This window comes from Natator depressus, chromosome 1 (genome assembly GCF_965152275.1).
Source record: "Natator depressus isolate rNatDep1 chromosome 1, rNatDep2.hap1, whole genome shotgun sequence".
Lineage (NCBI taxonomy): Eukaryota > Metazoa > Chordata > Testudines > Cheloniidae > Natator > Natator depressus.
This window is the reverse complement of record NC_134234.1, coordinates 221,187,254-221,211,289: the sequence shown is the minus strand read 5'-3', so window position 1 is coordinate 221,211,289 and position 24,036 is coordinate 221,187,254. Positions and strand designations below refer to the sequence as shown.

At 40.2% G+C, this 24,036-nt stretch overlaps 1 protein-coding gene across 1 annotated transcript in view; it reads right to left on the bottom strand.

Annotated features, from left to right (window-relative positions):
- LOC141975625 (potassium voltage-gated channel subfamily KQT member 1-like) overlaps positions 1–24,036 on the bottom strand; it is a 737,650-nt gene that overhangs the window by 170,184 nt on the left and 543,430 nt on the right. The gene's annotated exons all lie outside the window — the stretch shown is intronic.

The window sequence follows — 24,036 nt, the reverse complement described above, 5'->3', positions numbered from 1 at the left end:
GAAGTGCATCAGACATTTGAAACCTGAAGACAAGCTTTCACACATACACACTTTTTTCAGGTTCTAAATGTCACACTTTGTTGCTGGTTTCTATCACACCCATGTCTTGGTCTCAGAATATACTGCAAAAACAAAATGAAAATGCATTTAAAAATAAAAGTCCTTCAGCTATTGTGTTTTTAAAATTATTATCTTACTGTCACCTTCTGGATCAACTCCCCTCCATATGAATTGCAAAAATAAAAAGTTAGTAAAGACTCTCTCATGTGACTGAGTTAATTTAAAACTTGCTGACATTCAGTGTTTAATATCCAGAAATAGTCCTGTACAAAGCAGACCAGCAGAGAAATTGTCTACAATTGATCTTCAGGCCTTTGAAAGCATCATCAAATGTCACTTCTTACAAGAAGCACAGTAACTACAGTGAGATAAGCAATATTTTCCATTAGCTGCAGATAACTGTTGCACCCTCATGTCTCTTATAAACTCCTTCTGCAGTGAAATAAATAAATAATATCACTCCTGGAATACTTCATTTTTAATAATAAGGTTTCACTGCTGAGTAAAGCTTTTTTCTTTTCATTTCTTTCTTTCTTTCTCCCCTCTCCCCACCCCCAACGAAAGGATAAAACATCACAGCTTTGATTAGTTCCTTTGCCAGCAAGCGAGCCTGACTCTTTAATGTAGCTGCTCTGCTCCTTAGCTTTGTTTTCATTATTATTTGCATTCTGCTGCAGATGACTAAGAGATAGTCAAAAGATCAAAGGTTTCCTTTGATGGTTTATATCAAGGATCCCTGCTGTATTAAAAAGGATCTCAGGTCAGGACATTCTTGTTCACATGCAGATCTGAACAAGGGGCTGAACGCAGTGATCAAACTGGATGAAGGCTGAACACATCCATCAAAGGGCTGACCACACTGAACCAAACAGAAGAGGAGGTTCTACTTCCATAGCCATGACATTAACTAGCGACAGATGTCTCACTGTGGCTTCTTCTTTGATGTGCCAGGACTAGGAAGAACGAGAGAACCTGGAAATGTTACACATTCTGAATTACTCTAGAACTTTAAAATATATATCTATATATGGGAAAAGCAACTTCTAAAATTAAAGGATTTTATTGTTTTCATGGGAGCACAGCATAGGCAAGTCTGTGTTACCAAACCACACATCTGTGTTCTTAAATAATATATAGTACTTACCATGTGCATTGCACCTTGAAAACATTTACAACCATCAATAAACTAATCAGCACAGCATCGCTATGAAATAAAGCACCGTCAGTCGCAGCTTGGAAGCAGGGAAACTGTCACAGAATGAAGGAGTACTTGTGGCACCTTAGAGACTAACCAATTTATTTGAGCATAAGCTTTTGTGAGCTACAGCTCACTTCATCGGATGCATACTGTGGAAACTGCAGAAGACATTATATACACAGAGACCATGAAACAATACCTCCTCCCACCCCACTCTCCTGCTGGTAATAGCTTATCTAAAGTGATCACTCTCCTTACAATGTGTATGATATGTGGGATGGGAGGAGGTATTGTTTCATGGTCTCTGTGTATATAATGTCTTCTGCAGTTTCCACAGTATGCATCCGATGAAGTGAGCTGTAGCTCACGAAAGCTTATGCTCAAATCAATTGGTTAGTCTCTAAGGTGCCACAAGTACTCCTTTTCTTTTTGCGAATACAGACTAACACGGCTGCTACTCTGAAACCTGTCACAGAGTGTGCAAGGCCTAGTCTATGCTAGGAAAGTTTGCCAGCATAGCTATACTTTTAGTTTACACATAGGCTAGGTCTACACTTAAACTTTTGCTGGCATATGGTTAGAAGTACGATTTTTCATCGCATTTTTGTACCAGCAAAAGCCCCAGTGTAGATGGCAGCTTACAGCAGCAAGAGAGTGCTTTCGCTGGTATAGCCTATATCAGTTTCCTCTGAGCAAAATAAATTATACCGGCAAAAGGACTCTTATGCTGGTATAACTGCATCTACATAGGGCTTGTGCTGTCATTAAAATGCAATAAATAAATAAATAAATAAATAAATCACACCCCTCACTGACTTTAATGTACCTGCATAAGTTTTAAGTGGATTCCTGGTCTAAGTATAATTTGTTAAAGGTATAGATCACTCACAACTCCCATTACCTTCCTCACCTCAAAGAATCAGGCTCTCAGTAACTTGCTCAAGGCCAGTGTCAGAGCCAGGATTAGAACTCAAGCCTGGATTTCCTGAACACAAGCCTGGATTCCCTGCCCCTGGGCCTGTGCTCAAACTACACTATTGTCTCTTAGGTCATCCTACATAGAACATTAGCTACACCACATGCTGTCTGCCTTTTGTCCATGTTGCAACTGGCATTCAACTAGAAACAATATCTCTGAAATCGTTCGTTTGATTGTTCTGTTCTGTTCTCACACTAAAACTCAGTTATGGTGGTTATATTTTTTTTCAGATCCATGCACTGAGCAGGCCAATAACTGGAAGAAAGGACAGGCACTATGATTAAAATAAAGAGGAAGTTCAAAGAAATTGTTGAGGAAACAGCTTTACATGAATAACAAATGGAGGTGTATTTTTTCTATGTTTTCCATGAACTCTGAGTTATCAGCATGCTATAGAAGAGAATCTGAGCCTACCAAACCAGACAGCCTTGGAACCCCAGATATTATGCATCATTATCTACATTCACCTGTGAAATCATACCCTGGTTCTTCAACTTGGGCCTGATCTAAAGCCCACTGAAGTAAATGCTGCTTTTCCACTGACTTCAAAGGAACTTGGATCAGCCACATAGTTACTTGATTCAATTCCAGAAGCTCTGAAAGGCCTCCACTTAAAGTGTTGGCTCTTTTCCTTCCCCTACCTAATTTTAAACCCATCTCCATCACATAACCCACCTAACATTGTTTTGTAATATCACCATCTGGAATACATCATTGCTCTTTGGGCCTAACCTATCCTGAAACAGCATCAAGTGGCTAGCTCTAATGACAAAATTATCCTCCCCTCCCCCCCCCCCCCAGCTTTCCCTGTTAATTCCATTGATCAGCAATGGAACGAAGCAGAACAAATGCTGTTCTGCTACACGTGCAGTTTTGCAAATAGAAACACCCAAACTGATCATTTTTCAGTGTGGCTAAGAAGCTGGATTTTGAAAACCTTATTTAAAACAGAAAGCACTTTTTAAACAGTCACAGTGAGGATAATGGGGTTACTTGTGTTATTAAGAGCTCACCAATATGGATAAAGGCTGCTCAATCTAGCCTTGGACATTTGCTATTTTTAAAGAATCTCTGAAGGATAGTTTTCTGTGTACATGTTAATCACTTACTCATCTAAAATGTAAGCAAATACTCAATACGTGAGTTGATTTGAAGTCTTTAATGTGAATTGTCTTTATTTCCCAACAACATATCATGCAATGTGATGAGGTTGCATATTATGAGCCGCACTCTTTGTTACATAAAAGTCTACTGAGATGCATTTTCATTGATCTGAGGTGTAAGTACTACTCTGGCAAAATAAAGTAGCTCTCTAACAATTTGAGGGCAAAACACTCTTGTTTATGCACCAGGCTATAACCCATATATTCAACAACTTGAAATAACTTGCAAATAGACTAGTATGTCTATCATTCCATTTGCTGTCTAATCACTTCCAGTTTGACTTTTCATACAGTCGGAACTCTAACCAGCTGATAAACACCACAAGGTCTACTGAATTTTGTTTCCCACCGAGACTGCATCTTTATCTCTAGGAAAGATTGATGAAATACAGTGTAAGTAAAACTTTACTAGCAAGGGCCTCTGTGCTTTGCTACACCAAGACCAATGTACTGTGGTCGCTTTGTATCTGCCTCATGGAGTTTGCATGAGTGACAGGCTGATAAATGGTCTTTTTAGCACTGAAACTTAAACAAGGAGTGGATTGACCGAAATCACAACCTGGTCTGGCTCAAAATGACATATCGAGACTATTTCTCAGTGATCAGTTTCCTGATGGCTGAATTAACTGCAGTTTTATCTTGCTCTGTATTAGCTGTTTTACCTCACTTTCACCAAGTTGCTTTCTTATCACCGTAAACACTGCTGAGTTACTGTAAATTGCCAAAGGGGCAGAACTTTGCTATCCAGCACACAGGTACAAAAATTGGATTTTCTACTTCAGTTGTCCATTGTATTTGAAACCATCCCAAGAGAAACAGATTTGTAAAACCGCATTTTATCTTGATCTGTGGAAAATGTTATACTTAATAATGAATTATTATTTTCATATGATTTGTCATGAATTTCAGTGACACAAGGCCACAGGGCAAGTACATGTAAAAACCACTCTGTTTAGGCTGGTTTTATGTGGTTCCTTCAGCTGCCAGGATATAAACCCAAAAGAATTTATGGGAGACCCTTACCCACCATTAATTTTGGAGTTGCCAAGGTCACAGAATCTGGGGACAAGCCTTTGAGATTTTGACATTGATAGGAGGGAGGGATGGAGTGGAAGCCTATTAACTGTGCTCCTTCCATCTTCTTAGCCATTCTCCTAGGGTGAGAAGCTCCTTTAATGAAAGATTGGAGCAGGCCAGTAAATACTGGGGAGGGAGGTGTGACATTATCTAAATAGAGTCTAATCATGCAAATCATTGTTGCTACCACTGTTATATAATTGCAAAGAATCTTATACAAAGTGTAGTGCATAGCCAGAAAGGGTTAAGCAGCTTACAGGCTAATTGACTCAGATTCAACCTTTAGAAACATATTGGTAGATAATGTTTGTGTTTTTGTGTGTTTACATATATATTTTAGAGGTTAACGATGTAATCAAACAGTCTCTGTCCATGCTGTATTCTGTGAATTCAGAGACCAAAAGGACATCTTAACATTTAAATAAACTATAAATATAGTAATATCACTGTATTCATGTCTCTTTGAAATATATAGCAAATCACCTGTGAATGGTGAAAAAACAAGCAATTGCTTTATGTTAATCCGTGTAGCTAATTACCAGAGATGCTTACGACATAAGTCTACTTCAAAGTCTCCATGATTGCCTATTGTTTGCCTAAGGACTCCGACCAATCAAGAAAAGGCCTGGAACTGTATAAAAACCCCTTGGGTCCTGATCCTTTTTATCTCAGATCGACTTGATGCTTCATGCAGGGGAAGCTTAAGTCATAAGGCTGAGATCTCCAGTCCTAACTGGATCCCCTGAATATGGACATTGGACTATAACCTATGGACTTATTCTGAAAGAAATCTTTGCAACTACGAAGCTCACCCCCTCTACTATGAATCTGATCTCAGAACTGTATTCATGTCTGTATAAATACTGAACTTTTAACAAATACTCTCTCTCTTTTCTTTATTAATAAATTTTAGTATAGTTAATAAGAATTGGCTGTAAGCGTATAGTTGGGTAAGATCTGGAATATTCATTAACCTGGGAGGTAATGTGTCCAATCCTTTGGGATTGGTAGAACTTTCTTATATGATGATGAGGATTTTCAGAAATCCTCATCATATTTGACTTGGGTATCTGGGTGGAGGCCTGAGACTGGGTTGCTTTAAGGGAACTGTGTTGTTGGCTTCTGGGTGACCAGTAAGGTATTATAGAAGCTGTTTTGTGCTGGTTTGGTCAATCTGAGTATTGAAATATCCACCAGCTCTGGGGATTGTCTACCCTATTCTTTGCAGTTCACCCTAACTGAATGACCTCAGCATGGCTCCCCTGGGATTCCGGTCACAGGGCGTCTGTCTTAAAGCATCATCAAGGACTCTCAATTTTACAGGTGAAGTCTTTTTCTACCATGGACAAATGTTCATATCTTCTGTTCCAAGGAAGATTCCAGAGGCTTAGCTAAGACTTCATCAAACCTCTTCAAAGGATTTTGTGGTCAGTAAGAGCCTAATCAAAAGCCTTCTGGATTTAAGATTAGGATGAGGTGCACAGGGTCATCCTCACTGCCAGTTAGGAACTGCAAGGATAGTTCTGATTTTCGTAAAGCTTATGATAGTCAGCCCTCATTAGGACTTTATTTTTACTTAGACAACACTGATGCCTTTCTGTTGGGATACAAAATGTCAGTGGCCACGGCACTGCTGAAGCTTCTTGAAACTATTCTTCCATATAGGTACATAGGATTCACAATTGTAAGGAATGCAAATCCTTTTTTATCCACTGCTTGTCTGAATAATCACAGAATTCAAGACCTGGATCCATCTTGCACTCACACTATTCCATATGTAGATGAGTGAAAGTTGTTTAAGATACATATTGTGACCTGTTTCAATTATGTATTCCAGAACATATCAATAACCTCCTAGACTACTCTTTTTAAAGCTCTGAATTCTTGAGAAACCCTTTCTTAAGATCGACAAAATTAGCTTTAAGACACTTCTATTCCTGGTGTATAAAACTTGCTTTCCCAACTTCAAATTATTCTACCCTGTTTTCAGTTAGGAGGCCTACTAGCTGTAACCTGACAGGCCAAACATGGGGTAGGAAGACAGTTATATGTACATGGGAAAAGATCAGCTTCCTGTTGTGAAATATGCCACTGAGATATGGCAAAAATAGCTAGCAAAGTACAGTACAAGTCTGGTAAATTTGGCTTATAAACCACTTACAAGTCATCCTGAAGTTAGTAAAAATAGCAAAGCAGTTACACAATGAGACGTCAAGGTCAGCAAAGGATTTATATACTAATTCTTTATATTCTAGAACCATGCTATCTAGATTGGCAGATTCCTAAATCTTATGTTTTGCAGTATTGGCAAATCTGCCATATGGTACTTACATTTTATGAGGATTGAAAAAGTAACCATCACCACAAACTCTGAAACCTTCACTGGGGTATGCATGGGACAGAATGTACAACACACACTATTTCATATTTATCAGTCATCACTGGGACCACAAGGAAGAGGATATTGTGAACTGAGCGTGCCTGCACTGCAGATCTCAATTTGGATTAGGACACTGGAAAAAGGCAAGATCTGTTTCAACAGGTTTCCAAGGTTTCAACAAACAAAAGCTTAAGAATAATATACACAATTCTTCAAAGGGCTTATTAACTCCAGAGATAGTAGGCCTATGAGACTACGGATGTTCCACAGATTGCATTTATTGCAAAACCTCAAGAATGGACCCTTCCTGCATATCCTCTAGCAGTGCCCAGCTCTGATAAATGAGATTTGTAAGTGGGGTTGGGGGCAGGGGAAGATTGGTGGTACTTCAGAGGTTAGCAAAGCTGTGCTCTCACTAGATACCAAATGTGTATTGGGCAAAATATTTTGGTTCAAGTCCTGGGTATTTCCTTGCTCTGCAATTAGCAAAAAGCTGAAACACGGTTTCAAAAATCAGTTAAAGAAACCACATATCAACACTGGATAAATATGTCGTCGTTGCAATGGAAAACACTTAATATAATTTCCACAACAAAGTTTCATATCTGTAGATTGCATCTTTTCTCATGTAAGGTTTTGAACCAGATATCAAGAGGGCCTAGACTGGTCTCTATTTATTACTTCTGATTTTGGCAAGGACACACACTTCACCCAACTTCTTGGAGTTATTGTATCATCTTAAAAAAAAATAAAGGAGGACTTGTGGCACTTTAGGGACTAACAAATTTATTTGAGCATAAGCTTTCGTGAGCTACAGCTCACTTCATCGGATGCATTCAGTGGAAAATACAGTGGGGAGATTTTATATACACTGAGAACATGAAACAATGGGTGTTACCATACACACTGTAACGAGAGTGATCAGGAAAGGTGAGCTATTACCAGCGGGAGAGCAGCGGCGGGGGGGGCGAGGGCGACCTTTTGTAGTGATCATCAAGGTGGGCCATTTCCAGCAGTTTACAAGGACAGTAGGAGGGAAATAAACAAGGGGAAATAGTTTTACTTTGTGTAATGACACATCCACTCCCAGTCTTTATTCAGTCTCTGTGTAAAGGAATAAATGGACACAAATCAGACTTCAGGAATTATAACATTCAAAAACCAGTCGGAGAACACTTCAATCTCCTCGGTCACTCGATCACAGACCTAAAAGTGGCAATTCTTCAACAAAAAAACTTCAAAAACAGACTCCAATGAGAGATTGCTGAATTGGAACTAATTTGCAAACTGGATACAATTAACTTAGGCTTGAATAAAGACTAATGCTCTAATAAATTTGTTAGTCTCTAAAGTGCCACAAGTCCTCCTTTTCTTTTTACGGATACAGACTAACACGGCTGCTACTCTGAAATGTATCATCTTTATTTTCCCTTTGGTTTTAATTTTCCAATTCTAGCTTTTTGGGTAATATGGTGCTAGGACCACACTTCAATTGTGGTGCAGAAGGCAGCCCCTACTATGTGAAATGTTATTTCTACTGGTGTTGTTCTCATGAACAGTTCAATCAACAATCTCTGAAATACAGCCCTCTCTTTCATAGGACATAGTAACCCTTCTTCTCTAGCAGCACTATAAAACATTTTTCTAAGGTATGGAACTGAAAAATAACTTCAAATTTAAACTACAGGGGGATTATTATTATTTTTAAAAGCACAAACTAAACACTCGAGTAAGAATTTGGCCAGAATTCTACAGATAACAATCTTATCCTTGAACAAAGTTCCATAAAATATTTAGGACCTATTGATTTCAATGGAAGTTAGATCAGGCCCTGAATGACCCTAGGTAGTCAGGTGTAATTTTACATCTAATCTGAAATTACTGACACGCCACATGCCCCACACATGGAGTAAAGCATAACTGAATGACAGGGGGAAAAAAGAGATAATTGCCGTTTAAAGGAAGTGTTTCATTCTTGGCCTGCGGTGACGTCAACATGCAAAACACAAATTAAACAGATGAATGCCATCCCTACACAGGTTGGAGGTGTTGGCTACAGTGACCCAAGAACCTCTTACTGCCAACAGCCTAGAGAGGAGGAACAGCAATCTCCTGAATCTGGTAGGTGCATTCTAGTTCACCAAAGAATTTCATATAGGTTTTAAATGAAAGCCGGTGTCACAGTGATCATCAATATCATTACAAAACACATTGACAGATGTTGCACATTGAGTTGTGTATTTTGATTGAAAATATGTTCTTAAAGTCTGTATCAAGGTACCGGTCACCAGCAAAGATGAAAAACAGGTTTTCTGTCAGACAAGAGACAATTGTTCATCTATCTGTTTACATGCAAATTGAGTATTGTCTTGTTCACAATGGATCTCCTATCACCAGTCTGAACTGAATGCAACTGAATAATTGTAACAACTTCAGAAAGAAACTAACAGGAAGATAAAAACAGCAGGGGAAGAGAACCTTATCTTGAGGTGTATCTCAAAGGTTTGTTTTTGGACACCTGCGCATCCCTCACCTAGGAAATAAATGGACAGCAAATATGTTTTATGAAAGTGGCCTCTCAACTAGGATTGGTTAAAAACACAAGAGAGAACTTTGGGTGATATAAGCTTCTTTAGACAAGAAAGCAACTTAGTAGTTAAAGTTTAGTCTCTAGAAAGCGTGTTATCATTTTGTTTTATATGTAACCATTTGTTTCCAATATCTTTACTCACTATTACATGATTCGCTATTCTTTGATCATAAACTTATTCTTGTTTTCATTATAAATATATCTAAGTACATAAAGTTAAGCAAAGTGATGGTTCTGAATTGACTCTTACAAGCTGGTGTGTAATGTTTCATAGAGAACAGCGGGTCTGGTAATTCTGGGAACATTCAGCGGATAAGCGACTGGACATTGCAGGGAATGCCCCAAGTATTCGGGGATTGGTGTGTGCCTGTCCCTTATCTGCACAGAGAGAGCGAGGCCTGTCGGGGCCTGGAAGGCCGTGCTTGTGCTACCAGAGGCTGGTGGTTTCAAGGAGCTAATCCACAGCAGGCACAGACAAGACTGTTTCACGCTAAGGGCAGGGGGTGGTGAGGTGCCTCAGAACCCTGGATTAAAACTTCTAATTAACATAACTGCAGGGGGCGGTTACTGAAGAGGCAGATATCTGATAGTGCATGATAAGCTAGGGGAAAAACAACCAAAGAACATTGAATGCTGGGTGACTCACTGCTGCTTTGAGTGTGGCGGCCCCAAAATAAGGAGTCTTCTCTAATGTAAGGTCACTCAAGTGTTTGCAGTACATGCAAACAGACTCTCTAAAACTTGCCATTCCCTTCAAAAACTTGTTGAGATTAAGGAGGAAGGAGGGGAAGGGAATCATACAGGAGCAGCACTGAAAGTTATACATTTGGTAGAATGGGAGTTTCAAGTATCAGAACTGTCCATTCTCACATTCATGCACCTGCTTGGGGCTTCCACCCTAAAGCTACCTAGCCTGTGAAGACTTACCTCTCTTTCATATAAGGAAGCTGGACCCTGCAGATCTCTTTGGTCTATGAATATTAAATGTGAATAATTTTCAGTGGGTCGAAAGTTACTATATTTATGTTGCTCTCACATAATTAGTACTTGTCCATCCAAAAACAAAACTTGTCCATCTCACAAACCCTCCTCTATTATATCATTCTTCTAAGCAGATTTTTTTTCCATACTGCGAAGAGTACTGCTAGACTGTCTTTGTACTATAAAAGTAATGTGGCCATTTCCATGAAAGTGTCTAATAGCTGGTTTTCTGTGCTAAAGCATCTAAAATTGGAAGCACAACCCAGCCCAAACCTTAAGTATATAAGAAGGCCTGCTGAGAAGCATGCGAATTTGACATAAACCTGAAATAATTAAATGGAATCTGTTGGAGCTATCTGGATACTCTGAACACAGTGAAACCTATATTAAACATGACTACCTCCTCTAGACAACCTTCTGTCTGCGGCAAAGGCTTTAAAATATCCCCTAGGTTTCTGGTACAATTTTATTTGACCCGTTGTTAAACTACCTCTGCTAGGCAACAAGCTTTTGCTGATGCCTGGGTTGGTCTTGTAAGACAAGTTTCATTTGTATTTGTATATACATCTCCCAAAGGATTTATTTGGCTGACAGTGTGGAAAATAACATAAGTGTAAGGGTCAACTTTTGCCTTCAGTTATGTATATTCAGTTCTTATTGACTGCAATGCATGTTGCATGCATACACCCGAGGACAAAATTTGTTCTTATGCTTCTCATCTACATGGGAGCTAGTTCTTCTTCTTTTATGTCACAAAACACAATATTCTCCAAGTCAGCTGGGATGGGGGAAGAAGAAATTTTGCAGATGTGAATTGTAGAATGATATACCAATACCCCTCCTCCTCCTCCTAATAAATTCATTCACTTAGCACTTCCCAAGAGATAGGCATAGTGCCTTCAAAATCCCTTTAATTTAAATTCCTGCTGCACCTACTTCTTCTCTCAATGAAAACCCACCAATATTTAAAGCAGACCAAGACAGAATGATGAGCTAATCAATTCTGGTAACTGCCTTCAAACACCTCATTGTTTTGTGGTGACGCAACACGGGGTCCGCTTTCAGGAAGGAAACGGGAAACAAGAAGTGCATCTGAAAAGAGTCGGTGTTCTTAAACATCAGCCCATTAGCATGCCATATATAAATATGTGTGCATGCGTGTGCACGTGTGTATGTGTGCTGAGCTAAATAGGGGCACATTCCTGGGCTCTCCACCCTTGCTGGAGAACTAACACTGATGTCAACACAAATAAAAATGAGGAAATCAAGGGGTTCTTCCATAACACATTTTAAAATATTCTAGGCAATTCCCTGCATTGTTAAAGATTTAAACATTCTTCAAAAAAGATTGTATGCGAAATATATGTATTATTATTCTGCCTCTTTCTCCCAGGGAAGAGGGAGCTAACAGGGGTTTTGGATCACTTTCTCTTCCTAAGTCATTCAAAGGCAAGGGAGGGGGAGCCCTCTCTCTGTTTTTAGCAGGGGAGAGGGAGCAGTATTCCCCAATGCTCTCCCTCTACCTTGAACTGAGCACTTTCTTTTCTCCTTGCAGCTGAAGTATACAGTCATTCACAAAGAGGAAAAAAATGAAATGAGACACACAAAAAACACCTCATCTGGATCATATGGAATTGGGCCAGTCCAGTCAGATTTAAAACATTGTGAATTTGAGGGCTGTGAAGGTGGCAATTTACTAATGACTACAAGTTCTTAAAAGGTGTGCAAAACTATCTAACAACAACTTTGGATGCTTAGTGGTTTATCTTTTATTTATAGATAGCGTGACTTTGTTTTCCAGCCTTGTCCCAGAGCTCATACTAGAAGACAGTAGGCTTTGAGCTTGAGAAAAAGAAGACATTTTTCTTTGTGTGTTTCTGTCATAAAGAGTCAGACATTATGGGATCAAAGGACTAAAATACTGAAAATTATTTAACCCAACCCTTCCTGCATGCCTCAGGCTACTCTCTGTTTTAACTCTCATCTGAAGGTCAAGAAACTTTTGTTCATCTGACATAAATGGCATATATATGTTGGATGATGTCCTGTAAAATGACACTATAAAGACATCTGAACAGCTTCAAAAGGATAACTTGCTGTATGAACAGAATTAGAAATACCTCCAAAATAAAAGTTGTACTGCTCCTAAAATCCCCAAACAAAACAGATCGCCACATGCCCAACTAGGCTTCTCTGTGTTAAATGGGCAAGATGGTCAAGAACACTATGCAGTTATCAAAATGCATTAAAAGAACGGTATGAGGAAAATAATAGCTGCCTTCCCTTTTTCACATAAAAGGATTCTGCACAGAGTAGTACTTAAGAAAAATGATCAGATCATGACTTTATAACCCTGGTTTGAACTCAGTGACTAGTCATGTCAAATTAGGAAGCATTAATTCAAAATATAGGGAAGTATCAAAGTACTCTATTTGGTCTCAGCTGTACAAAAATCTGTATTTCCTTTTCTTTAACCTGTTCTCTTATTTTTTCCTTTCCTTTGGTACAGAGGTCACTTTCCATTCTGGTGGGCTGGCCTGCTTATGGTTACTGACTTTCCATACGTATAGGCAAGGAAAACTAAGCAGTTTATCAATGCTAAACTGATACTGATAGTAACTGAACCAAAAAGGAAAGACATTACTCATTATTCCCCCCTTCTCCTCCCCTGCCAGGGGTTTTCTGTGCCTCTCCATTCCTCCCTTCTCCAGCTCTCTGTGTGGGCTTCATCCCCCCCCTCAACCCATAGGGGGGTCCCCTACTCACCCCCATGCCAAGGTTCTGTGTGTGCCCCTATTCTCCCCCCTTTCTCCCCACCCTTATCATTTCTTTTCTCTCTGTCTGGGAGATAAATCAGTGGGGTGTCAACATTTTAAACTAAGATGGGGGTGTTACACTGGAATGTGTTAATGGTTGCCATCCACCAATTCTTTGATCTCTAGACAATTACAGAGCTGGTTGATGTTGCTGGGTCTGCTAACCAGATGTAAAGGGGTCTGTGTTTCACTCATTTCTCCCTTCTAGTTTTCCAAATTTAACCCAAATCAATGAGATTCTGCTTACTGGTGTCTAGAACATTCCCTGAAATTTTGGAATTGATTGAATGCAGTGTTCAAAAGTTATCACATTACAGATGAAGAAACAGAGTGCTGTCAAACTGAGTAAGGCCTTGCAAGCTAGGCCAGTAATGCAGCCATGAACGGACTTAGTTGTTATATGCAGTATAATTGCATCTTATTAACACTATAAAAACATATATGGTGTCACAAACATATTCATCTATATTTTCTGGTATTTTATGACTACATAGTTATAGATGACATGTCATATTTTTAAATTGCTTTATAGCTGGCTATTGTTTTTAATTAAAAAGGTTACAAAGACATGGCACGAAATTCAGACCTGGTGCTAGTAAGTGGAATGCCACTGAAGCCAACAGAATTCTATCCACTTACACCACAAATGAATTGGTCTCATAGGCTCAGTCTTTTACTTGTCATTTGGAAATCACTGTTAAAAGTTCTGAAACTCCAGTTCAATATCTTTACCAATGGTTAATTCATTTACCAACCTAGCACAGTTTCATATGTCCACATGCTGGTCAGAATGAAATGTTTACAGAGATAACTATCTATCTTGATATTACGCATTGTAGCCACACTCACAGTATAAAACTTGTGTTGTGCAAATAACTGATTTTTCAGTTCACTGGCAGTTTTGAAAAATTTAAAAAATTACTTTGGGTCTCAATGAAAATTAAATTTTTGGTTAACTGAAAAAGTCAGAAAAATTTCATTTCTGACTGAATGCAACATTTCATTCAATCAAAAAAGGAAATGTTTTATTTGGGGCATTTTTAACGTTTGTAATAAAAGCAAAGGAAAAACATGTGGGGACAAAATCAGAAAGTCTAAGGCACAAAATGAGTTACACCTAGCAAGGGACATAAAACACAGTAAGGAGAGGTTCTATAAAATATCAGAAGCAAGACAAAGGAAAGTGTAGGTCCACTACTTAGAGGGGAAAGAGAGCTAAGAATGGATGACATCAAGAAGGCTGAGGTGTTTAATGCCTGTTTTGCTTCAGTATTGACTCAAAGGGTTAATTGTGACCAGATGCTCAACACAATTAATATTAACAACAAGGGGGATGGAACACAAGTCAGAATAGGGAAAGAACAGGTTAAAAAATATGTAGATAAGTTAGATGCATTCAAGTTGGCAGGGGCTGATGAAATTCCCCCTAGGGTACTTGAGGAACTAGTTGATACAATCCCAGAACCACTATTTTTTAGAATTTATGGAGGATGGTGAGGGGAGACCTGATAATAGTCTTCAAATATAATAAGGGTGTTAGAGGATGATGATCAATTGCTCTCCATGTCCACTGACAGTAGGACAAATAGTAATTGACTTAATCTGCAGCAAGGGAGATTTAGGTTAGATATTAGGAAAAAACATTCTAATTATAAAAATAGTTAAGTACTTGAATAGGCTACAAAGGAAGGTTGTGAAATCCCCATCCTTTGAGATTTGAAAGAACAGATTATCCAAACACCTGTCAGGGAAGATTTAGTCCTGCCTCAGCAAGGGAGGATGGATTAGCTGACCTCTAGAGGTCCCTTCTAGCCCTACATTTCTATGATTCTTTGACAATGGAGGAGTAGGTGTCCCTCTCCCTTATCACAGAATTATAGAACTGGAAGGGACCTTGAAAGGTCATCTAGTAAAGTCCCCTGCACTTGTGGCAGGACTAAGTATTATCTAGACCTTTCCTGACAGGTGTTTGTCTAACCTGCTCTTAAAAATCTCCAATGATGGAGATTCCACAACCTCCCCTAGGCAATTTATTCCAGTCCTTAAACACCCTAACAGGAAGTTTTTCCTAATGTCCAACCTAAACCACCCTTGCTGCAATTTAAGCCCATTGCTTCTTCTCCTATTCTCAGAGGTTAAGAAAAACAATTTTTCTTTCTCCTCCTTGTAACAACCTTTTATATACTTGAAACTGTTATGTCCCCTCTCAGTCTTCTCTTTTCCAGACTAAACAAACCCAATTTTTTCAATCTTCCCTTGTAGGTCATGTTTTCTAGACCTTTAATCATTTTTGTTGCTCTTCTCTGGACTTTCTCCAATTTGTCCACATTGTGGAAGCAGAAAAAGAGAAAAAGGAGGATCTGGGGATAGATGTCTTAGTCAATTTAAGAAGAGTGTGAAAGGAAACCCTAACCCTAACCATTACCCTAATAACGTGAGAGTTGTAAGAGATGCTGTTTTCACCTTGCTTTTAGTTTTTAAAGATGGAATGCTGACTTAAGCAGAAACCTTGAGATAAGGTAGCATCTGGAAGGAATTTGCATAAACAAAGGATAACTGTTAACCATTGATGTAGGTATTGGGAAAGTATAAATACTTGTCTTACACTGCTTGTAGGGGGAAGATCTGCCTAACGTCGGGGACCCTCTGTCTGACCGCAGTCTTCCCTTGCAATTGCTTGTAATAAACTGTCTCTGACTTCTTGCTAACAAACGCAGAGTGAGGACTTGTTTTCTTCCACAACATCTTTCCTGAAATGTGGCTCCCAGAACTGGACCCAATATTCCAGTTGAGCTCTAATCAGCATGGAGTAAAGCGGAAGCATTACTTATCGTGTCTTGCTTACAACACTCCTGATAATACATCCCAGAATGATGTTAGCTTTTTCTGAAACAGTGTTACACTGTTGACTCATATTTAGCTTGTGGTCCACTATGACACCCCAGATCCCTTTCCGCAGTAATCCTTCCTAGGCGGTCATTTCCCATTTTGTATGTGTGCAACTGATTGCTCCTTCCTAAATGGAGTGCTTTGTATTTGTCCTTATTGAATTTCATCCTATTTACTTCAGACCATTTCTCCAGTTTGTCCAGATCATTTTGAATTTTAATCCTATCCTCCAAAGCCCTTCAACCCTCCCAACTTAATATTGTCTGCAAACTTAATAGGTGTACCCTCTATGCTATTATTTAAATAATTGATGAAGATATTGAACAGAGCCAGACCCAGAACTGATCCCTGCAGGACCCCACTCATTATGCCCTTTCTGCATGACTGTGAACCACTGATGATTACGCTCGGGAATGGTTTCCAACCAGTTTGCACCCATCTTATAGTAGCTCCATCTAGGTTGCATTTCTCTAGTTTGTTTATGAGAAAGTCATGTGAGACAGCATCAAAAGCTTTATTAAAGTCAAGATATACCACGTCTACCACTTCCCCCCTATCCACAAGGCTTGTTACCCTGTCAAAGAAAACTATCAGGTTGGTTTGACATGATTTGTTCTTGACAAATCTGTGCTGACTGTTACTTATCACCTTATTATCTTCTAGATGTTTGCAAATTGATTGCTTAATTATTTGCTCCATTATCTTTCCGGGTACAGAAGTTAAGATGAGTAGTCTATAATTCCCCAGGTTGCCATTATTTCCCTTTTTATAGATGGGCACTATATTTGCCCTTTTCCAGTCTTCTGGAATCTCTTCTGTCTTCCATGACTTTTAAAAGATAATCGGTAATGGCTCAGATATCTCCTCAGTCAGCTTCTTGAGTATTCTAGGATCCATTTCATCAGGCCTTGATGACTTGAAGATATCTAACTTATCTAAGTAATTTTTAATTTGTTCTTTTCCTATTTTAGCCTCTGATCCTACCTCATTTTCACTGACATTCACTATGTTAGATGTCCAATCACCACCAACCTTCTTGGTGAAACCCCAAACAAAGAAGTCATTAAGCACCTTTGCCATTTCCACATTTTCTGTTATTATTCCCCACCACCCCTCATTGAGTAACAAGCCTACCCTGTCCTTGGTCTTCCTCTTGCTTCTAATGTATTTGTAGAATGATTTCTTGTTACCTTTTATGTCTCTAGCTAGTTTGATCTCATTTTGTGCCTTGGCCTTTCTAATTTTGTCCCTACATACTTGTGTTATTTGTTTATATTCATCCCTTGTAATTTGACCTAGTTTCCATGTTTTGTAGGACTCTTTTTTGATTTTTAGATCACTGAAGATCTCCTGGTTAAGCCAGGGTGGTCTCTTGCCATACTTCCTATCTTTCCTAGGCAGTGGGATAGTTTGCTCTTGTGCCCTTAATAATGTCTGTTTGAAAAACTGCCAACTGTCTTCAGTTGTTTTTCCCCTTAGACTTGCTTCCCATGGGATCTGACCTACCAACTCCCTGAGTTTGCTAAAGTCTGCCTTCTTGAAATCCATTATCTTTATTGTGCTGTTCTCCCTCCTACCATTCCTTAGAATTATGAACTCTACCATTTCATGATCACTTTCACCCAAGCTGCCTTCCACTTTCAAATTCGCAACCAGTTGCTCCCTATTTGTCAAAATCAAATCTAGAACACCCTCTCCCCTAGTAGCTTTCTCCACCTTCTGATATAAAAAAATTGTCTCCAATACATTCCAAGAACTTGTTGGATAATCTGTGCCTTGCTGTTATTTTCCCAACAGATGTCTGAGTAGTTGAAGTCCCCCATTGCCACCAAGTCCTGTGCTTTGGATGATTTTGTTAGTTGTTTTAAAAAAAAACTCCTCCACCTCTTCTTCCTGGTTAGGTGGTCTGTAGTAGACCCCTACCATGGCATCATCCTTGGTTTTTTACCCCTTTTATCTTTACCCAGAGACTTTCAACAAGTCTCTCTCCTACTTCCATCTCAACCTCAGTCCAAGTGTATACATTTTTAATATATAAGGCAACACCTCCTCCCTTTTTCCCCCTGCCTGTCCTTCCTGAGCAAGCTGTACCCTTCTATACCAATATTCCTGGCATGTGTATTATCCCAGCAAGTCTCTGTGATGCCAACTCTGTCATAGTTGTGTTTATTTACTAGCATTTCAAGTTCTTCCTGCTTGTTCCCCAAACTTCTCATATTAGTATACAGACATCTAAGATACTGATTTGATTTCCTCCCCCCGAGTTCTGTCTTGTCTCTCCTTTATCCCTGCTGTTACAGCCCATGCTCCCCCCAAATTCTGACCCTTCCGCCAGGTCCCCATTTTTTGACTTACCTGTGGGCTTTGGTCACCTGACCCCTTCGAACCTAGTTTAAAGCCCTCCTCATGAGGGTAGCCAGTCTGTATCCAAATATGCTCTTCTCCTTCCTTGATATGTGAACCTCATCTCTGCTTAGCAGTCCTTCTTCCTGGAACAGCATTCCGTGGTCAAGGAAGCCAAAGCCCTCCTGGCAACACCGTCTTCGCAGCCAGGCATCTGTCTCTGCCTGGGCCCATACCCTTGACCGGAAGGATTGAAGAGAACACCACCTGCGCTCCCAACTCCTTCACCCTTACTGTCAGAGCCCTGTAGTCACTTCTGATCTGCTGAGGGTCATACCTCGCAGTATCATTAGTGCCCACATGGATGAGTAGCATAGGGTACTAATCAGAGGGCCGGATGATCCCCGACAATCCCTCCGTAACGTCTCAGATACGGGGCCCTGGCAGGCAGCATACTTCCTGGGATGCCATGTCAGGGCAACAGATGCGTGCCTCCGTCCCCCTCAGAAGAGGGTCACCAGCTATCACTACCTTACATTTCATCCTGGGAGTGGTGGCTGCAATCCTCCCAGCTTTGGGGGTACATGACTTCCCCTCCTTCACCTTTGGGGGTAATTCCTCATTGCTCATTGCCAGGGCAGCACATCGGTTTTCCATCACCATGGTGGGTGGGTTGGGAGTAGGGGTGGAGCACTTCCTGCTGCCAGAAGTAACCAGCAGCCAGTATCCTCCCTGTGACAGAGTCATATCCTACTCCCCCAGAGGGTGTGACAGCAATCCTCTGTAGCTGGATAGCCTCCTCAGCCTTGGAAGCCTCCATATGAATACTCTCAAGTAATTCCTCATGGGAACAGATGCTCTTCAGCCTAGCCACCTCCTCCTGTAGCTCTCTCACCTGTTTCCTGAGCGATTCCACCAGCAGGCACCTTTCACACTGGATGGGGCCCCCAGCCTGGCTTTCTGTGAGTGGGAAATGCAGGCCACAGTCTCTGCAAGTCCACCCCAGGATCTGGGTGGAGGTATCCATGGTTAGGTTGTCTGTCTGGATACAGGCGCAGGTGGAGGAGACAGGAGCAGCATTGGCACTGGCGATGCGGCCCTTCCCAACCATAGCGATTATATTATGACTCCCTCTTACAAACTCCTTTTCAAACTCCCCTGTTTGCGGTCCCCTGTTCGCTAGCCTATTATATTCAATTATGTATATAATATATTATATTACATATATATAATATATTATATTCAATAGCCTACTAGTTGTGGCATTCATGTGGGAGACCCAAGTTCAAATATCTGCTCTGGAGACTTAAACCCAGGTGTCTGACTTGAGTTCCCTAACCACCAAGCTACAGGACATTTAACTTTCTTCAACTGAAGCTGTTCTACACTGTATACATTATTAAATATTTATTGGAGCAAGTAGGGACTGGAACCCAGGTGTGTCTCCCCCTTCTGGTGAGTTCTCTAACCACCAGGATATTGCAGGGTAGGTCACCCTCACTCTCAATCTCTCCTGTTGAAGCTAGTCCACTTTGTATAAAATACTTATAGTCACTGGGCCAGCGAGAGTGAGAATGACTCTACTGCTCAGTGGTTAGGGCACTTAGCTAGGAGTGGGTAGACCAAGATTCCAGTCCCTGCTCCAGTGACTATATTGTTATGAGCTGGGTTAAGCCTTGTTAGTGATTGGGTTAAACCCTGGTGAGGTTGATAGATGTGAACTCACCCTTCAGTTGACATAACTGTAAACATAAGCCCCGCCTAAGACAAAAGGTGTGAGAGAACCTGCCCTGGAGCTTTTGGGCTAAGTATTGTTTTGGGTAGGTGTGTCTGAGAGACACACTGTACACACAGATACTGAGTGCCCAGACAAGAACTGAGAGAGAGGCAGAGGAAAAGAGGCAAGAAAAGCCAAGCAGGAGCCAATATGCACAGTGTGACCTTGGAAAAAGCTAAAAAGCGCGCTTTGGGGTCTGATGTTGGCTAAATGGGCTTGGTGGGCTGGTAAGCTAAGCAACTGCTCCTTTTTGTTCTTGGTTCCTTCTGTGTTTACAGACACAAGACTTTGTACATTCCTTCTAAAGAAACAAGGTTGCGTCAAATAAATACTTGGCTACCACTAATTTCTACTCCCAACTGGAACACCCAGAGAGCCCCGAACTTTGTCAAGCTTCTCAGGCCAAAAATATAATCACTTGTATAATTATGTATACAAACTGAAACAGCATCTACAGGAGAGATTGAGAAACCTCCACATTCAGAATATCTCATAGCCTGGTGATTAGCATGTTCACTTGGCAAAAGGGAGCCCTGAGTTCAACAAATTGCTTCCACATTTAAATTTTTTTTCATTTAAGACCAAAATAATTTGCCAAAATCAATACTAATTTGCAAAATGTTCTGTCATCCCGAATCTGCATCTTTCACGGAAAAAAAAAAAGGGTCAGAAATTTTCATCCACCTTTCTGTAAAACCTGTTCAGATCTGGCCAGTAGCCTGGTCTGTATGCTTTTTGGAGCTGCTACAAAGCAAATCTTGATTCAGGAATGAAACTAGGTCCTTGTTCTCTGGGCAGGCATTTTATTGAGGTAATATGCTTGTTTAGTCCCAGAATGAGGGAGGGGCTGTCCATTGCACAAGCATCTTCAGTCAGTCAACTGTAGGAGCAGCAATGGTATCTACCTTGGGAATCAGAGTAACAGCCGTGTTAGTCTGTATTTGCAAAAAGAACAGGAGTACTTGTGGCACCTTAGAGACTAACCAATTTATTTGAGCATAAGCTTTCATGAGCTTTCATGAAAGCTTATGCTCAAATAAATTGGTTAGTCTCTAAGGTGCCACAAGTACTCCTTTTCTTTTTACCTTGGGAATGAGTCCCTCACCTGCCCTCCAGGCAGGAAGTGGTATAATGTGATCACAGCCATCTGGAGAGAATTGCACACATACAAAATGGTGTTTGTTAGAGCGCTGACTGAGTTGGCTTCAGCTGAATGACATGTTGATCTAGAACCCCTACTTAGAGAGCAGAGCGTAAGACCATGACTTACCATACAAACACACACACTCTCCACTGTACTCTGCACACTAAAGTTTTCTGGAGCGAACTTTTAGGAATAGAAGCCCTGGTTCAGTGGGGTATTTAAGCTTGTGACCAGCTTTAAGCACGAGAGAAAGAAGTTAATATGCTTAAATAATGTGCTAGTCACATGCTTAAATAACTTGCTGAGTTCAGGCCATAGTTACTACTACCTGTCAGAAGCCAAAATCTTTTGTTTTTAAAGTGACACGAGACCTGACTTTTAATATAAAATAAAAACTGATCCACCTTTCCGAACAATGTACGCCATAAAATTGGCAAGTGTAACACCCTCTCTCCCTGCCCCATCACTTCCTCTCCAAAAAAAAAAAAAAAAAGGGAGGGGGGGAACATGGATGAGGGGAGGGAGAAAGGAATACAAGGTATAATGTTACCTTGCATTAGGACATTGTAAAATTATCTAGTGGGGAATCAAGGGCAAATACAGTAAGTCTGAACACTCATACAAGGATGCCTAAAGTCAAAATTTGGTCCCCACATTAACTCTTATTAGGGAATAGGCTTTTTGTATTCAACCTGCACCATACCTCTGCATACTATCATCATCCCTTCTTTCCTATTGCATCTTTCTATAGCAAGTTGCATTTCACTATTACGTGTTATGTTTATAACAAGTAGTTCCACTCTAAAAGTAAACTCCCACCTCCACCCTTCTTTTCAGCTTTTCTTTTATTATTACTACCACCAGCGGAAATTGAAAATCATTCCGTAACTGAGAAATTACCGGAGTCATCTGTTTGAGCAGTGGTGTATTTCTCTTGAAGATATTTTACTTTCATGCTTCTGATTTTTACTGTGGAATTTATTGCGCAGCCGGCACCGTACGGTACACTTAATGCATTTGATCTGCTCAGAGTGAAGTCACATCCTACAAGCAGCAGAAGGCAGTGCAATTTCAATGACTGAGACTTACCATTTGAGCTGGAGAGGTAGAGACTTACTGGCTGATCCAAGAGCAGGTCTTACACACAATCTCTCCTCCCTCCCCCCACCCTGTTTGTACTTTTCAATGCTTTTCTTGGCATAGCTGAACATTCCAACACACTGACAGCTGAGCAGCACCTCACTAATGTATTACCTGATTACATTAAGTACTTTCACATGTGGCATTCTACACATCTAGTGTTCAGCCTGTGACAGTAACAAATAGGGTATTAATTAACAACACAGTGATTAAAGACTTGGAATCCCGACATCTGTAATAAATGTTCCGAAGATAGCATCCTGGGTCAGGAATCTGTAAATCAGGGTGATTGCAAAATGAGCTCTGCTCTTTCTCAACTCATTTCCCATTCTTCGATTTCTAATAAGGTTAACAAGGCAGAGCTGAAGTATTTGAATCTAAATCTTAGTTTTCTAAGGAGCTACTGAATTGTGATCAGACAATTCATATCGTGTTTTTCAGCAGTAAAAGGCATTCGATTAAGATGCTTGCCCATTGCGTATTGTATGAAAGTCACGGTACATAAGAAGCAATCCTAGCCATTATCATAGAATCAGAGAACTGGAAGGGACCTCGAGAGGTCATCTAGTCCAGTCCCCTGCACTTGTGGCAGGACTAATTATCTAGACCAGTCCTGACAGGTGTTTGTCTAACCTGCTCTTAAAAATCTCCAATGATGGAGATTCCACAACCTCCCTAAGCAATTTATTTCCGTGCTTAACCACCCTGACAGTTAGGAAGTTTTTCCTAATGTCCAACCTAAACCTCCCTTGCTGCAGTTTAAACCCATTGCTTCTTCTCCTATCTTCAGAGGTTAAGAAAAACAATTTTTCTTCCTCCTCCTTGTAACAATCTTTTACATACTTGAAAACTGTTATCATGTCCCCTCTCAGTCTTCTCTTTTCCAAACTAAACAAACCCAATTTTTTCAATCTTCCCATGTTTTTTAAAGTGACATGAGAAAGTTGGATCTTTAATCATTTTTGTTGCTCTTCTCTGAACTCTCTCTCCAATTTGTCCACATCCTTCCTGAAATGTGGCACCCAGAACTGGACACAATACTCCCAGTTTACGCCTAATCAGAGTAGAGTAGAGCGGAAGAATTACTTCTCATGTCTTGCTTAAAACACCCCTGCTAATACATCCCAGAATGATGTTCACTTTTTTTGCAACAGAGTTACACTGTTGATTCATATTTAGCTTGTGGTCCACTATGACACCCCAGATCTTTTTCCACAGTACTCCTTCCTAGGCAGTCATTTCCCATTTTGTATGTGTGCAACTGATTGTGCCTTTCTAAATGGAGTACTTTGCATATGTCCTTACTGAATTTCATCCTATTTACTTCAGACCATTTCTCCAGTTTGTCCAGAGCATTTTAAATTTTAATCCTATCCTCCAAAGCACTTGCAACCCCTCCCAGCTTCATATTGTCTGCAAACTTTATGAGTTTACTCTCTTTGCCATTATCTAAATCATTGATGAAGATATTGAACAGAACTGGACCCAGAACTGATCCC